The sequence below is a fragment of the Pleurodeles waltl genome, chromosome 7, assembly GCF_031143425.1.
Source record: "Pleurodeles waltl isolate 20211129_DDA chromosome 7, aPleWal1.hap1.20221129, whole genome shotgun sequence".
In the NCBI taxonomy this organism is placed as follows: Eukaryota; Metazoa; Chordata; class Amphibia; order Caudata; family Salamandridae; genus Pleurodeles; species Pleurodeles waltl.
The window spans coordinates 708,291,922-708,307,960 of record NC_090446.1 but is presented as its reverse complement, the minus strand read 5'-3'; the positions used below and the strand labels follow the sequence as shown (position 1 = coordinate 708,307,960).

Genomic DNA, 16,039 nt, shown 5'->3' with positions numbered 1-16,039 from the left:
GCTCAGCTGCCTATGGGCTTTGACATGATATAAGACATTGCATTTTGTATTCAGCTTAGATGCTTATTGGCTTTGACATGACACTAGACATTGCATTTGATATTTAGGTTAGCTGCCCATTGCCTTTAACGTGGAGTTAGACATTGCAGTTGAGAATCCAAGCTGTATTTTTCCAAGCTGTGTTTTTGCACCAGAGAACCAAGATGTTTTTCTCACAGTAGACTAGACATGATAAGAGAGAGTACATGGGTGTTGTTTTTTCTTCGCTTGAGCTTGGGAACAGGAGTAGTCTTGGAGACCTGGCCAGTCTCCAAAAGGCTTGCTCAGTTTCCCAGGTCTGAGAGGAGGGGGCACACCTTTGTAACGAATGTAACAGGCTGCAGAGAGTCAGATTCGAATCTGCCGGACCTCGTGCTGGAGCTTGGCGCCAGCTGCCAGCAATCGCGTGTGGGTAGATGAATCTCTCTTTCTCGCGGCTGACAGGGGTCATCAGCTTGCAGACCTTAGAAAGATGAAGCTGTGAATAGTTCCCACACGGTGAAGTATTTGTTTTCCTTTGCATTCAATATCTTATAAATATAACCTGCTGTGTGTATTGCAAACTGATATATTTTGTTTGATTAACGCGGACTTGAAAGCTACTAATTCGTCATACATAAAATATTGTGGTTGGGGAAGAATTGACAACAATAAAAGTCTTCTTTGACCTCAGAAGTGCATTTCTGTGGTGTTATGTTAGTGCTTAGAAACTAAATAAGAGGAAAGCACTACAATTGGTACCTGGAGTCGTGGGGTCGGTCATTAAGAGGTGATTAAGAAGGGGTTTGACGAGTTAGTAGATTTCTAAGTGCACACTTTAAAAGTGTAATTGTTTTTGTTGTTTGGAGAGTTACAGAAATTGTTTTTTGTTGTTTGGAGAATCACAGTAGCATGGCAGACCATGTCATGTGTTGTTAAACTGCCTGATGGTGCTACGAAAAACTGTGAATTGTTTGTTGTTTGGAGAATCACAGTAGCACGGCAGACCATGTCATGTGTTGTTAAACTGCCTGATGGTGCTAAGAAAAACTGTGAATTGTTTTCTGTTTGGGGAATTACAGAAGAAAATGCATGTGTAGAAAACGTGTGTTTTGGAAGTAATGATGACAGAAAGGTCTGGATACCTTTATCTGCTTACAGAGAAATGCAGGAGAAATGTAGGAAGTTGGAACATGAAAATAGGAATTTACGTGAGCAAATTAGCCCGACTGAAAGTTATAAAAGGGCTGTTTTTGAAGAATCTTTCTTGTCCCATTCCAGTAATGAGGGGGTTAAGACAGCTCCGAGCTGCACTGAGTTTTCGTGTGAGCCAGGGTTTTTGGCAGACAAAATGCATTCCTTAACTGATAACACGGACGAGAGAGACCAGAATGTGATTTACGAGTTACCGTTGCAAAATGCACAAGTAAAACGAAGGATTTTAGAGCAAGACACCCCGAGTTTCATTAGCTTGTTTGATTTTTGGAAAAAGAATAGCTTTCATTTGAGAGAAATCCTAACACTTTTGTATATGGTCACTGTGAAAAATAATATGCAGCTGCGCGCTTGTGATTTGGCAAATGAAATAATGCAGACTTCAGGTTTCTGCGCAGTGCAAGAAGGAAAAACTGATGTACATGTAAATCAAGAACAAGGAAAGAAAATAGTGCCCCTAGCTAGAATCATACAATGGATCTGGTACTTGCAAGACAGGGCTAGAGTACCACAGATAAAAGAGTTACCGGTGAAATTGTGTGCACCATTTGAATTCGTGTCCACTGAAGATAAAAAGCATGTTTGTTTTACTAATGATTCATTGACTGAAATGTTGCTTTCTGGCACAGTAGAAGGAACAGCGTTGTATAATGTGTGTCAGATTTTAAAGCAAGAGCTACATGAGATGTGTCATTTTTATGCTGATTTTTGGTTCTTTGATAATGTTTTAGCCACATGGCTTGTACCTAACTGGTTCAATTACCTTGCAGATGTTAATGAGAAAAATTCAGAGAGAGAAGTGTACACCCAGAATTCTGCCTTAGTGGGGATGGCTAAGTGGGTGCCCCAGAAATGTGAACAGCTGAGAGAAAAAGCCACTTACAGGTGGGCAGAGATGAGAGAGATGCACATTCCCCTAGTTTTGATAAAAAACTGTGCAGCACGCACAAAAGCAATCTGTCATGCAAGCAGTCACAGAGCAGTTGGGGAGAGGAAAGTTACCAGGACAGAAATGGCAAAGTGATCAGGTTTTAGGGAGAGTGATTGCTGCAGATTACCAAGGAAAAATCGAAATTATGCTGATACCTAGAAAAGAATCTGATTCATTCATACAAATTGGAGACAGAATGGCCCAAATTGACAAAAGTGCAGTGAATGGAGGTTTGGTAAAGAATGAGTCTGCCCCAGCCCTTCTGACAGTGCAAGAAAAGGGAAGCTGTGGCGCAGCAGATAAAAACCTCAGTGCTGATGTGTGGGCTGAAGCCCCAAGTGATCCTCCAGAACCTGCAGAAAATATAACAAAGGGCCTCAAAAACGTCCTGCTGATTATAAAACAGGGAAAGAAAGAGGAAGGGTGTAGTTTAAATGAAAAATGTTATTTGCAAGAAAAGTCATACTTGTTTCTTTTGCAGATCCTACCACGTTTCGCCACTGTCCCTGAGTGTGCTGTGTGGTCCCCCTTCCGGTGTGTGCGTGTGGGGTCGGGGAAGGGACCGAATCCCAAACCTGAACCTGGCTGAGTAAAGTGCCAGCACCATGGATCCATTTTGCGCAAACTGCGCCTTCAGTTCAAGTTCAACTTGTTTGCTGTGTTTTTTTTTTTTTTCTTTCCCCTCTCGTATGGAACTCTGACTTTTGCTTATCTTCCAGCAAACCTTTCAGGTGGACCGTGCCTCTTTACATGAGCAGAACTCATGCCACATCAAATTGATAACACTGTTGAATTAGAGACTCATTCAGAGTACAAATTGCTCAGTCTTTTCTGTATAGATGTAGCTGATGTGAAAGGTTATGAAATCAATGTGTTAATTCACTTCTATTGCTTTACAGGGATTACTTTGATCTGATGTTTTTTTTTGTTTTTGTTTGAAACAAGAGATATGTGAAACAAAAATTCATTGGTCAAAGGGCGGAATGTACTGCCATTTGATAAGTTTTGTTTTGACCAATGACTTTGTGTTTCACCACTGCGCATATTAGTTGCTCAATGTTCACCAGTAGCACATGGTATGTTTTGTTCAGTTTAGCCGCCTATGGGCTTTGACATTGCATTAGTCATTACATTCTGTATTCTGCCTATTGGCTTTGACATGGCATTAGCCATTACTTTCTGTATTCAGTTTAGCCGCCTATGGGCTTTGACATTGCATTAGCCATTACATTCTGTATTCTGCCTATTGGCTTTGACATGCTGTATCCAGTCTAGCCGCCTATTGGCTTTGACATTGCATTCCTATTGGCTTTGACATGATGTATTCAGTTTAGCTGCCTATTGACTTTGACATGCTATTAGATATTCTGCCTATTGGCTTTGACATGATATCATATATTACATTTTGTATTCAGCTCCGCTGCCTATTGGCTTTGACATGATATCACATATTACATTTTGTATTCAGCTCCGCTGCCTATTGGCTTTGACATGATATTATACATTGCATTTTATATTCAGCTCAGCTGCCAATTGGCTTTGACATGATATTATACATTGCATTTTGTATTCAGCTCAGCTGCCTATGGGCTTTGACATGATATAAGACATTGCATTTTGTATTCAGCTTAGATGCTTATTGGCTTTGACATGACACTAGACATTGCATTTGATATTTAGGTTAGCTGCCCATTGCCTTTAACGTGGAGTTAGACATTGCAGTTGAGAATCCAAGCTGTATTTTTCCAAGCTGTGTTTTTGCACCAGAGAACCAAGATGTTTTTCTCACAGTAGACTAGACATGATAAGAGAGAGTACATGGGTGTTGTTTTTTCTTCGCTTGAGCTTGGGAAAAGGAGTAGTCTTGGAGACCTGGCCAGTCTCCAAAAGGCTTGCTCAGTTTCCCAGGTCTGAGAGGAGGGGGCACACCTTTGTAACGAATGTAACAGGCTGCAGAGAGTCAGATTCGAATCTGCCGGACCTCGTGCTGGAGCTTGGCGCCAGCTGCCAGCAATCACGTGTGGGTAGATGAATCTCTCTTTCTCGCGGCTGACAGGGGTCATCAGCTTGCAGACCTTAGAAAGATGAAGCTGTGAATAGTTCCCACACGGTGAAGTATTTGTTTTGCTTTGCATTCAATATCTTATAAATATAACCTGCTGTGTATATTGCAAACTGATATATTTTGTTTGATTAACGCGGACTTGAAAGCTACTAATTCGTCATACATAAAATATTGTGGTTGGGGAAGAATTAACAACAATAAAAGTCTTCTTTGACCTCAGAAGTGCATTTCTGTGGTGTTATGTTAGTGCTTAGAAACTAAATAAGAGGAAAGCACTACAATGACTCAAACAAATTCACAACTGAGAGAGAGACACATCAAGGGCGCCCATAGAACCAGAGCCACAGAACACCATCACCCATACACCATCCACGCACCTTACAGCACACACCCCTACACATCACCCCACATACCCCCACACACACCACACATACTACACCCATGGCGCCACAAAGACACCCCAGGTTCTCAGAGGACGAGCTAAGGGTCATGGTGGAGGAAATCATCCGGGTAGAGCCACAGCTATTTAAATCACTGGTGCTGCAGACATCCATTTCTAGGAAGATGGAGCTATGACGGAGAATCGTGGACAGGGTCAACGCCGTGGGACAGCACCCAAGAACAAGGGATGACATCAGGAAGAGGTGGAACAACCTACGGGGAAGGTGCATTCCGTGGTAGCAAGACACCAGATAGCTGTACAGGGGACTGGCAGTGGACCCCCATCTCCTCCCCCTCAACTAACAACATGGGAGGAGCAAGTCTTGGCAATACTGCATTCTGAGGGCAAGGCAGGAGTAGCAGGAGGACTGGACTCTGGTAAGCCAAATCTCTAATACTATCACCCCCCCCTTACCTGCATGCCATCACATACCCCACCCCTACCCTCACCCCCATCATTCTACCAACTCACATACACCCCATCATCACAACCCACCCATCCCAATACCAATCCCTGCATGCACCACCAATACATGGAATTCACTCACACCCCTAGATGGACACCCATCACTAAAGAATGCACATTAGAGAGAATCACCTAGCACACAAAATCACTACTCACACCAGGCAAAGCTGACAGGGAAATCACAACCATACAGGGTAACACTCCCATGCACAAGATGTCACACACAGAAACAATAATACTGCATTTACATCCCCACAGGTCCCCCACCCAACATCACCGGAGAGGAGGTGCCAGTAACATCCAGTCCCCCCACAGAAGAGGCCCACAGTGATGACAGCACCTCTGGTCTCCTGGATCTGGATGACCAACCTGGCCCATCATGGATCGCCGGACAGTCCGTTACCCAGGCACAGTTCCATACCACCACAGAGCCTCCCCCCTGAGGAAACACCACCACAGCACCCACCCAGCAGGCCAATACCTCCGTGCCCAGGATACTTCAATCAGCAGTGTGTCCACCACTACAGGGACCCCAGGCAACCCCAAAAACACAGGATGATCCGTGACCTGGGGTCAGTGGCAGTGGGCACATGGTTCAGGGGACAGAGGCACAGGACAGCAGGGAAGCTGGGAAGACTGCCTTGCGACAGTGGGAGGACAGGCCCAGGGAATTGACTCTCCACGAGCATACCACCATTCCCAGGTGACGATGGGCCAGATACTGTACAAGTTGCAGGAGACCCAGTGGCTGCAGGAGGGACAGTACCTGGGGATCAGGAAAGGCCTGAAGGACATCCACACCACCCTGGTCACCATTCTAGGGGTGCTAGCAGATATGGCCAATGCCATGAAGGAGGCAGTGGTACACCACAGGGCCCCTGACACTAGCCACACCGATGAACAGCCCTCCACCTCTGCTGCCGCTAGTGGACAGGAGGCCCCGCCCAGGAACAACAGGCCACCAGCACCCCTCCCCCCGCAGAAGGAGAACCACCCCACAAACGGTCCCTGCAATACAGGCCAAAGCCAGAGAACATTGCCAAGACCCCGCCAGGAAATAAGACTCTCCTGATTGTCACCCTTGTGTACCATTCTGTCACCCTGTCCACCTTGAACTGTCATTGCTCCCCTTCCTATGCCCCCTTGGACAATGCACCTGCGATACAAATAGACTGGGCTCTATCCTGAACTTTCCTCCACCATCACCAAGCCCATTGCACAAACCCCTCTAATTATTAGCACTTAAATAAACACCCTTTAAAAAAATACAAGTATGGAGTATGTCAAACGATTTAACTATGTATTTGTTTAACAAGGTTTAAACACTGCAATACAACTGTACAGCAATGTATACATAGAAATGAGCTGGAGTTGGCTGCAGTCAACACACCAGGTGCCAGAGTGGGGCACAGATATCTGAAAATAAATATGCCAAAGGGTACAGTAAGTGGCTATAGAATCTGCCTGCCATGTACAATGTCAAATACAAAACTGTCAATGCAAAGTGAAGGTACAGTGTCTTACCTGTGTGTAACTGGAAGTACTGTTGTATAATAGCTGTTCTGTTGTCCTCATCCTCATCCTCTGCCTCCTCATCTTCCCTATCCACAGTGTCCACTACTGCCACACACCCATCTCCAGCCTCATCCTCCTGCATAAAGGGCACCTGGCACCTCAAGGCAAGGTTATGCAACATGCAGCATGCCACGATTATCTGGCACACCGTCATGGGTGAGTAGTACAGGGATCCACCTGTTAGATGGAAGCAACGAAACCTGGCCTTTAGGAGGCCGAACGTCCTCTCTGTTCTTCTCCTTGTTCGCGCATGTGCCTCATTGTAATGTTCCTCTGACCTTGTCCTGGGATTCCTCACAGGGGTCTGTAGCCATGAGAGGTTGAGGTAACCAAAGTCACCTGCAAATATCAGGGGACAACTGTTAGCCACACACTAACCCTTAGGGCCCATACCATACCCATACACCAACATCTACTGGGTGGGAACCAGGGCTCACCCAGTGCCTCTGGAGTTGAGCCATCACATATGGGATGCTGCTATTCCTCAGGATATAGGCATCATGCACAGAGCCAGGATACTTTGCATTGAAATGGGAGATGTACTGGTCCGCCAGGCACACTCTCTGCACATTCATCAAGTGAAAGCTCTTTTGATTTCTGAATACCTGTTCATTTCTCCGGGGGGAGAACAAATGCAATATGTGTACCATCAATAGCCCCAATAATGTTGGGTATATGTCCCATTGCATAGAACTCAGCTTTCACTGTGATCAAATCCTCCCCCTGGGAGAAAACAATGTAGCTATGCATGTGTTTAATCGGGGCAGACAACACTCTGGTCAGCACTATTGAGAACACTGGCTGAGACATTCCTGCTGCCAAGCCCACTGTCACTTGGAAGGAGCCAATTGCCAAAAAATGGAGCACAGATAGGACTTGCACAAGAGGGGGGATCACAGTGGGCTGACGGATAGCAGATATTAGGTCAGGCTCCAATTGGGCACACAGCTCTGTGATTGTGGCCCTGTCCAGTCTATACTTGAGGATGATGTGCCTGTCCTCCATTGTTGCCAAGTCCACCAGGGGTCTGTACATGAGGGGATGTCTCCATCTCCTATTCATCTGCATTGGTTGTAATCTAGGGGGCGAAACGGGGAGCAGCTGGTCAGTATACTACATTTCCAAACACTACCCTGCATTGCATGTTGTGACTGTAACAATATGTTGTTGGATAGGCCCAAATGGTGTCTATGTGTACTGTGACGCAGTTAGGTGCCATGGCCTGCCCCCCCCCTGAAATGTGTGGATGGACATGTGGAAATGATGTAATGCTGCTGACGTTGTGCACCATTGTTGGAGGCGGTCGAGTACCGCTATGCAACTCTTCTTTGGTTGTCATTGGGTCCTATGGGTTACAGTGGCCAATGGTGATGTATGCCGGTGGTGAAGGTACGCACCACCGCAGACGTGACCGGCATTTTCTATCTGTTCACTCACTTGCTACCTGACCTTCAACAGGAGAGGACTTACACTGCAAGTGCTGCTGTGACCTGTGTCTGGAACCTACCATGGCTTGTGTCACTGGGGAAAGGGCCTCTGCCTTCACCACTGCGGAATTGGAGAGACTGGTGGATGGGGTCCTACCCCAGTACAGAATGCTGTATGGGCCTGCAGACCAACAGGTGAGTATACTGTGAGCACGATACAAGGATCATGGATGCATGGAGTGCTGTGTGTGAGGGCCTTGTGTAGAGGTGGGTTGGTGGAAGGGTTCTGGGTAGCGTGCTGCATGTATGGTGGGCAATGTCTGTGTACAAGGGAATGTGAGGGCTATGGTGGGCCATGAGTGTAACAGGCCGGACGATATGACTGATACCTTTTTCTATGTTTTTTTTTCTGCAGGTCAGTGCCCATCGGAAAAAGGGTATATGGCGGGCCATCGCCAAGGATGTGCAGACCCTGGGGGTCTACGGCAGGCGAGCACCTACTGTCAGAAATGGTGGGAGGACCTGAGACGCTGGGCAAGGAAGATGGTGGAGGCCCAGCTGGGGATGGCCCCCCAACGAGGAAGGGGTGCCCATCAAACCCTGACCCCCCTGATGGCCTGCATAATGGCGGTGGCCTATCCAGAGCTAGATGGGCGCTTGAGGGCATCACAGCAGCCACAAGGGGATGAGTACAGTTTTCAAATATACTACTTGCGCGTGGTGGGGTGGTCTCCGGGTGGGGGATGTGGGCCTGTGGGTGCCCCTAGGCCAGGCCGGACATTGCAGGGTAGCTCCCATGTTGGGCAGTGGCTGATGAACACCACCTCCTACCAAGCTAGTAAGCATCCACTATGGGCAGTGGTCTATTGAGTGTCAGGTATGCTGCTATTGGCGTTAGGTATTCCTGTCCATGGACTGGTGACTATCATTGTGATTGGTAGTGCTTTGCCTAGTGCGTAGGGCTGTTCCCTGTGTGTGTGTGTGTGTGTGTGTCGTATACGCCAACAGTGGTGTTGTTGCTGCCATTGACCAAGTGTATCGTTTGTCTCTTCCCTCCCTTTTTGTTTTGTCACCCTGTCCTTATGTGCATTAGCATCATCTGGCAGAGGAGCAGAGGCACTGGTGACGGAGGAAGCTGCATCCCACAGGCCCCAGGAGGCCGTATCCACCGACGGTGAGGGCACCAGTGGGACGGAGGGCGAGGGGAGCACCACGGCGGAGACAGGAGGGAACAATTCTGACAGTGATACCTCCTCCAATGGAAGCTCCCTGCTGGTGGCAGACACCTCAGTGCCCACCCGAACTACAGGTACGGCCGCCACCACCATACCAGCACCGCCCTCCCAGCAGCCCCTCAGCGAGTTTCCCGTGCCCGCTCACCCAGGAGGGTGGGCATCTCCTTCACCCCAAGCACCTCAGGCCCTGCCCCAGTTAGACCTGCTGCCCTGAATGAGGAGGCTATTGACCTCCTGCGATCCATCTCTAATGGGCAGTCAACCATAGTGAATGCCATCCATGGGGCCGCAGCCCATTTGCAACAAACAAATGCATTCCTGGAGTGCATTCACTCTGGCATGGCGGCCCAACAGAGATCAATCCAGGCTCTGGCCTCCTCCCTGATGGCAGCTATTGTCCCTGTCTCTAGCCTCCCCCCCTCCAACTTCCTCTACCCATCCCATTCCCCTCAACTCCAACCTATCCCAAGTACCCATTCAGACCAGCATGCACCCAAGACAACACACAGAAGTGGCTCAGGCAAACACAAGCACCACACACCATCCCACAGGCACTCGCACAAACACCATCCAGATGTAGACACACCAACCACTGTGTCTCCCTCCTCCTTGTCGTCCAACACCCTCCCAGTAGTGTCTCAACTCACACCTGCATACACTACATCCTCATCCACTACCCCACCACCATCACGCCTATCACTACACACCCCTCACTGGCAGTCACCATCACCACATCCATGCACACGTCCCCTGTGTCCTCTCCCAATGTGTCTGTGCCCCCTCCTCCCAAAGTACACAAACGCAAGCACTCAGACACCCAACAGCCATCCATCTCACAACAGCATCCAGCCCATGCACTGAAACACAGCAGACAGACACCTCCAACATCCACTTCCTCTTCCTCCACTCCCAAACCTTCACCCTCTTCCCACCCCAGTGTCCCTAAGCTTTTCCTCTCCACTGTTGACCATTTCCCTATCCCTGCCCCCCGTCCTTCACGTTGGGCCAGGGTGGTCAGAACCCAGGCGAGCACCTAAGCCACTCAGTTCACCGCCACAGTAGTGTCGGCAGCTACTGCAGGTGGGACAGGCTCCAGGGAACCAGCCATCAGCATTGACAGTGTGCCTGCGCCAGCTGCCAAGGGGAAGGGCAAGGAGGCACCACCAGCTGCCAAGGGGAAGTGCAAGGTTGCACCACCAGCTGCAAAGGGGAAGGGCAAGGTGGCACCACCAGCTGGCAAGGGGAAGGGCAAGGGGCCTGATCCTGCAGGCAGGATGGACAGGAGGCCTGGTTCTGGGACAGATTCTGAGCCCCCACCACCAACCATGGAGGTTCAGCCGTCTGAGGCTGCAGGGGAAGGGCTGGAGCCTTTCCCCACCACTGCCTGCACCGCCACCAGCATCACTGCCAGCAGCAGCAGCCCCAGTGGGCATCCACCTGAGGCTGCAGGGGAAGGGCTGGAGCCTCCCCCTACCACTTGCATCCCCGACACCAGCACCACCACTGCCACTACAAATCCTGTAGGTGTGACACCCAGGTGAGGGACTGTGACCTTGCACTCCCCAAGTGCTGCATCACAGGGCACAAGGCCCCCTCCAGAACCAGTGGAGAAGCCATCCACTCACCCCCCTCCTTGCCAGGATGAAGCACACTGGCCACAAGGCCCCCTCCAGAACCAGTGAAGCCATCCACTCACCCTTCTCCTTGCCAGGATGAAGCACACTGGGCACAAGGTCCCCTCCAGAACCAGTGGAGAAGCCATCCACTAGAGAGACCTTGGCTTTGCACTCCCCAGGACCACGCAGTGGGCAAACCACCCACTACAGAGACTATGGCTTTGCACTCCCCAGGACCAAGCAGTGGGCAAACCACCCACTTGAGAGAGTGTGGCCTTGCACTCCCCAGGACCAAGCAGTGGGCAAACCACCCACTTGAGAGACTGTGGCCTTGCACTCCCCAGGACCGAGCAGTGGGCAAAACACCCACTAGAGAGAGACTGTGGCTTTGCACTCCCCAGGACCGAACAGTGGGCAAACCAACCACTAGAGGGACTGTGGCTTTGCACTCCCCAGGACATTGAACAGGGCATGTAGCCCCCTCCACGACCAGTGGTGTTGTACCATCTTCCGGCTGAGTTGCCCCCCCATTCCCTGTCCCCCTGAGGTGCCTGTGTATTTTCGACCTGATACCCCAGCAGTGTTTTCTCCTTGTTGGTGCAGGAGACAAGTGGGGCCTTGGCCTATGTGATGTGGCCCTGTGGCCCATGGACTTTGATGACTGGGCAGTGTCCATGCATTTGTATATATGTATTTACTGTTTTGTTTTTGAATCATGAATTTCTAGTATTGTATCTTATTACACTCACTTTAATCATTTCCTTTTGTCCTTGCATTATTCCTGAGGGGTACGGGGTGTATATGTAATGTCACTGCATCTGTTTGTGTGTATGGTGTTGGGGGTGGGGATGTTGCATGTTGCGGGTGTGTGTCACTCTCTTTTTCCTCCCCGCTACCTTGTGTGCCAGGCGGCAGTACTCACTGTGGTTGTCTTCGCCGGCGTTGCTGTTCGTAGTGCATGAGGAGGTATAGAAGCATGGGGAAGATGTGCATCTCGGGCTCCATGGAGTTCTGGTTCTTCCTTGAGTCTCCAGAGGTGAGTCCTTTGCCTTCTGTGTACTGTTTCCGCCGTGTTTTTGATGTCATTGGTAACTCCCCAGAAAAGGCTGCGGAGAGGCCGGTCATATCAGTGTGGGCGGTACATTGTCTTCCGCCTGGTTGTTGGCAGTTACCGCTGCGGTGCTTGTTGCTACCTCTGTGGCAGTCGGTGTGTTAAAGTGGCTGTCTGTGTGGGCAGTTTCCACCCTGGTCATAATTCCATGTATTTTACCACCGGCCTGTTGGCGGTATTACCGCCAATTTATCACTGACCGCCAGGGTTGTAATGAGGGCCTCAGCAGGGTCTGACTCAGAGGAGGCATATTTCATCACTTGCGACAAATAAGGCACAATTTATCAGGCCACTCGTAATGAGGGCTCTGGTGTTTGTGGTCCAGTATTTTACCATGAGATACATAGGGGCAGATTTAAGAACCTAGGGCCAGATGTAGCAAAACTCCAATTTGCGAGTTGCAAATTGCGAGTCCTTCCGACTCGCAATTTGCAACTCGCAAATTGGTATGCAGAACGGTGTCTCAGACACCGTCTGCGAGTCGCTATGGGGTTGCAAAGACCCACCTCATTAATATTAATGAGGTGGGTCGCAAATTGCGGCCCCATAGCGACTATGGGCACTCGCAAACATGGAGGCCTGCTGTAGTCAGCAGACCTCCATGTTCATGACTGCTTTTAAATAAAGTAGTTTTTTTTTTTAAGTGTAGCCCGTTTTCCTTAAAGGAAAACGAGCTGCACTTAAAAAAGAAATCAGAAACCTTTAGTTTCGGTATTTTTTCAGGGCAGGTAGTGGTCCCTTGGACCAATACCTGCCCTGAAAAAATAATTTGTGGTCCATACACAAAGGGGAAGGGGTCCCATGGGGACCCCTTCCAATTTGCGAGTCGGTTACCATCCACTTCAAGTGGATGGTAACTGCGACACCATTTGCAACCGCATATGCGGTCGCAAATGGTATTGCATACCACTGCGAATCGCAAATAGGAAGGGAACACCCCTTCCTATTTGCGATTCTGAAATGCATTTTGCGAGTCGGTCCCGACTCGCATAATGCATTTCTGCATAGGAAACATGCATTTGCGAGTCGCAAATGGCAAATTGTGCCATTTGCGAGTCGCAAAGTGTTTCCTGCATCTGGACCCTAGTGCAGCGCCACTTTCCTTGCACCCCTTAGCGCCCCCCTTCCGCCACCATGTGTGCACCCTATTTAAAATACAGCGACTATGGCGCAGAGTAGGGGGCAATAGCGTCCTATTTTTTACTCCATTGATGTACTCTGCAGGAGTAGCGCCAAAATGTTGGCACTACTCCTGCAAAGTACCTAGGGGCCCATTATAAATAATGGTATGCCCCCTTTCAATGCCTGCTTTGAGCAGGCGTTAAAAGTGCAGAAAAAACTGGCGCAAGGAAATCTCTTAGGGAACGCCCCTCTTGTATGCATTATGCCTGGCACAGGCATAATGTGGCGCAAGGGTTTACAAAGTGGTGCAATGCATGCACTGCGCCACTTTGTAAATATGAGACGGGGAAAATGCCACTTTATCGCCCCTTTACATAAAACAATTACGCTATGGCGGCGCTAAGGTAGTGCTAGGAGCTCTTAAATATGCCCCATGCTGTACAATAAAAACAAATTCAATTCCATCTTAAATGTATACTGCTCATTAATATTGAGCATAATTAAAGTGCAAAAAAGTGGTTTATCATTGCATCGTCAGCAGGGAAAGCTGCAAGCTGGATCCAAAGTGAGGCCTGAGGATGGCGAGTTGCTGAAGAGCAGGTCCCAGTGTAGCCAATGACAAGGTGGGAAAACTCCAAGTGGGTAAAGTTCAAAGTCTGTGCCCCGGAAGGCCTAATGCTGCTCTGCACCAGTCCTGGTGAATCCCTTTGCGTTCGCACTTGGAAAATTTTCATTCAGTAGGATGTTCTTCAACAGGGCAAGCCAGCTTGTTGGGAATGACCATCAACTTAACGTCAATGACTGCAGTGTCCAGGCAGAATGTTCCACTTTTTACAGTTAAATATCATTACGGGACTTCAGCATTGTTCTATCACTACAGTGACAATGTACATATGACTGTCGCCAGTACCCTGGCTGTGCAGGTTTTACCTACAGATTCAAAATCACCTCTTTTGACAGGCCTGAACCTTCCTTTTAAATATTTATGTCACCTGTACGTAGGCCTTATGGCTCATAAGGCAGTGTGCACGGTATTTAAAAGAAGACCATGTAAAATGTTATGTTCAACATGTTCTTACAGTGGAAGAAGACCTGAAAGCTATTTTGACTGTAGGTGGACTGGCTGGTTGATCCAGACAAATCAGCCCCTCTGTCAGATGACTCAACAAGGGCCCACCTCTGTGGTGGGCTGGGGAACTCTAGGGACAGCCCCATTATTGATTGACTGTTGTAGGATACTGTCAAGTGAAATCCCATAATGAACAGTTCTTTGTTAGAATGCAGCACACATAGAAAGAAGAACACCGAAGAGAAATAACAATATTTCTCCTTCTTATGCCTCACCTGGAGAGGTGTAGCATTCTGACACATTCCAAGGTCTACCAGTAATGGTAAATGTGGAAATGCACCCAAATCCATGGGTGCATGTATGAGAACACCCACATTCCACCTATGGAATGCCTCCCTGGGACAGAGTAACAAAAGGCAGTGATTTGCGCTGCGCTGCTTTGTAGTGATCTAGATTTAGCAAGCCACGCAGAGCCAGGCAAGGTGGCCTTGTGTGACTTGATAAATCTAACTTAGTAGTTGCCTCACCCTTGTGCCCCTTTGTGTGGTACAAAGGCTTCACAACTACTTGATAAATTTGCCCCTTAATAACCCACCTACTAAGTATAAATATCTTAATGAATGTTTGCTTACCCTTGAGTATCTGTACTTGTGGAATTGTGTTTTAACCATCTCACTTAACGAATGAACTATATTTACATGTCCTTGTGCATGTTATTAAGATGTAGCCCATGACCTTTGTTCTAGTGAAAGGGTACAGTAATTTATGATAATAGGTGGTTGTAGTCTAATCCAGTCAGTACCTAAACATGTGGAAAGTCCAGCAGGGCACCAGTTGTCTTCACTTCGGTTGTAAGTATTCCCTGAGTTACAGCCATGGACATAATTTAGGGGCCACCAGTGGTCACACTTGCGACCCCCGGCTTGCCCCTTGTGACCCCTGTTGCTGCCTTTGTGACCCCTGGCCTCAAAGGGAGCAACATTAGAGGAGGAAAACAAAGACAGCTCCACTTTCTTTGTTTTCTGTCAATTTTATATTATACTGATAGTGAATAATACTTTACTATTAGTGTAATGAATTCTAATTTGCTGGAATATGAACCTTTCCGGGCCACTGAATTATGTAAAAAATGATTTTAAATTTATGTTTTGTGCATGCTTGCAGGTGACAGTGTGTTTAAGTGAGAGGCAGTGTGTGTATATGTAACTGTGTGTGTAAGTGTAAGCATGTGTATGTGAGTGAAAGTAAAGGTTAAATGTGTGTGATGTCACCTCCACTACCCCTGGAATTCTGGTGAAATGACGTTCACGGTTGCATCCTCACAGACATGTTGCTGCTTTGCCTTGAAAAAACACGTTGAAATATGCAACTTTTTATATAATATATCTTTAGTGTTTTTTACAACATATACACAACATAGGGGGTCATTCTGACCCCGGCGGTCTCAGACCGCCGGGGCCAGGGTCGGCGGGAGCACCGCCGACAGACCGGCGGTGCCCCGCAGGGCATTCTGACCGCGGCGCTTTGGCCGCGGTCAGTGCAGGAAAACCGGCAGTCTCCCGCCGGTTTTCCGCTGCCCGTCAGAATCCTCCAAGGCGGCGCAGCTTGCTGCGCCGCCTTGGGGATTCTGACACCCCCTACCGCCATCCTGTTCCTGGCGGTTCGCCCGCCAGGAACAGGATGGCGGTAGGGGGTGTCGCGGGGCCCCTGGGGGCCCCTGCAGTGCCCATGCCAATGGCATGGGCACT

The 16,039-nt window shown here is 48.6% G+C and overlaps 1 long non-coding RNA gene across 1 annotated transcript; it reads left to right on the top strand.

Moving 5' to 3' along the window:
* The first annotated feature begins 281 nt into the window (after positions 1-281).
* On the top strand, positions 282-2,949 carry LOC138304575 (uncharacterized). Its single transcript, XR_011205595.1, has 3 exons — positions 282-537; positions 2,004-2,118; positions 2,646-2,949. It is a non-coding gene; the product is annotated as an uncharacterized lncRNA (long non-coding RNA).
* Positions 2,950-16,039: the final 13,090 nt, after the last annotated feature.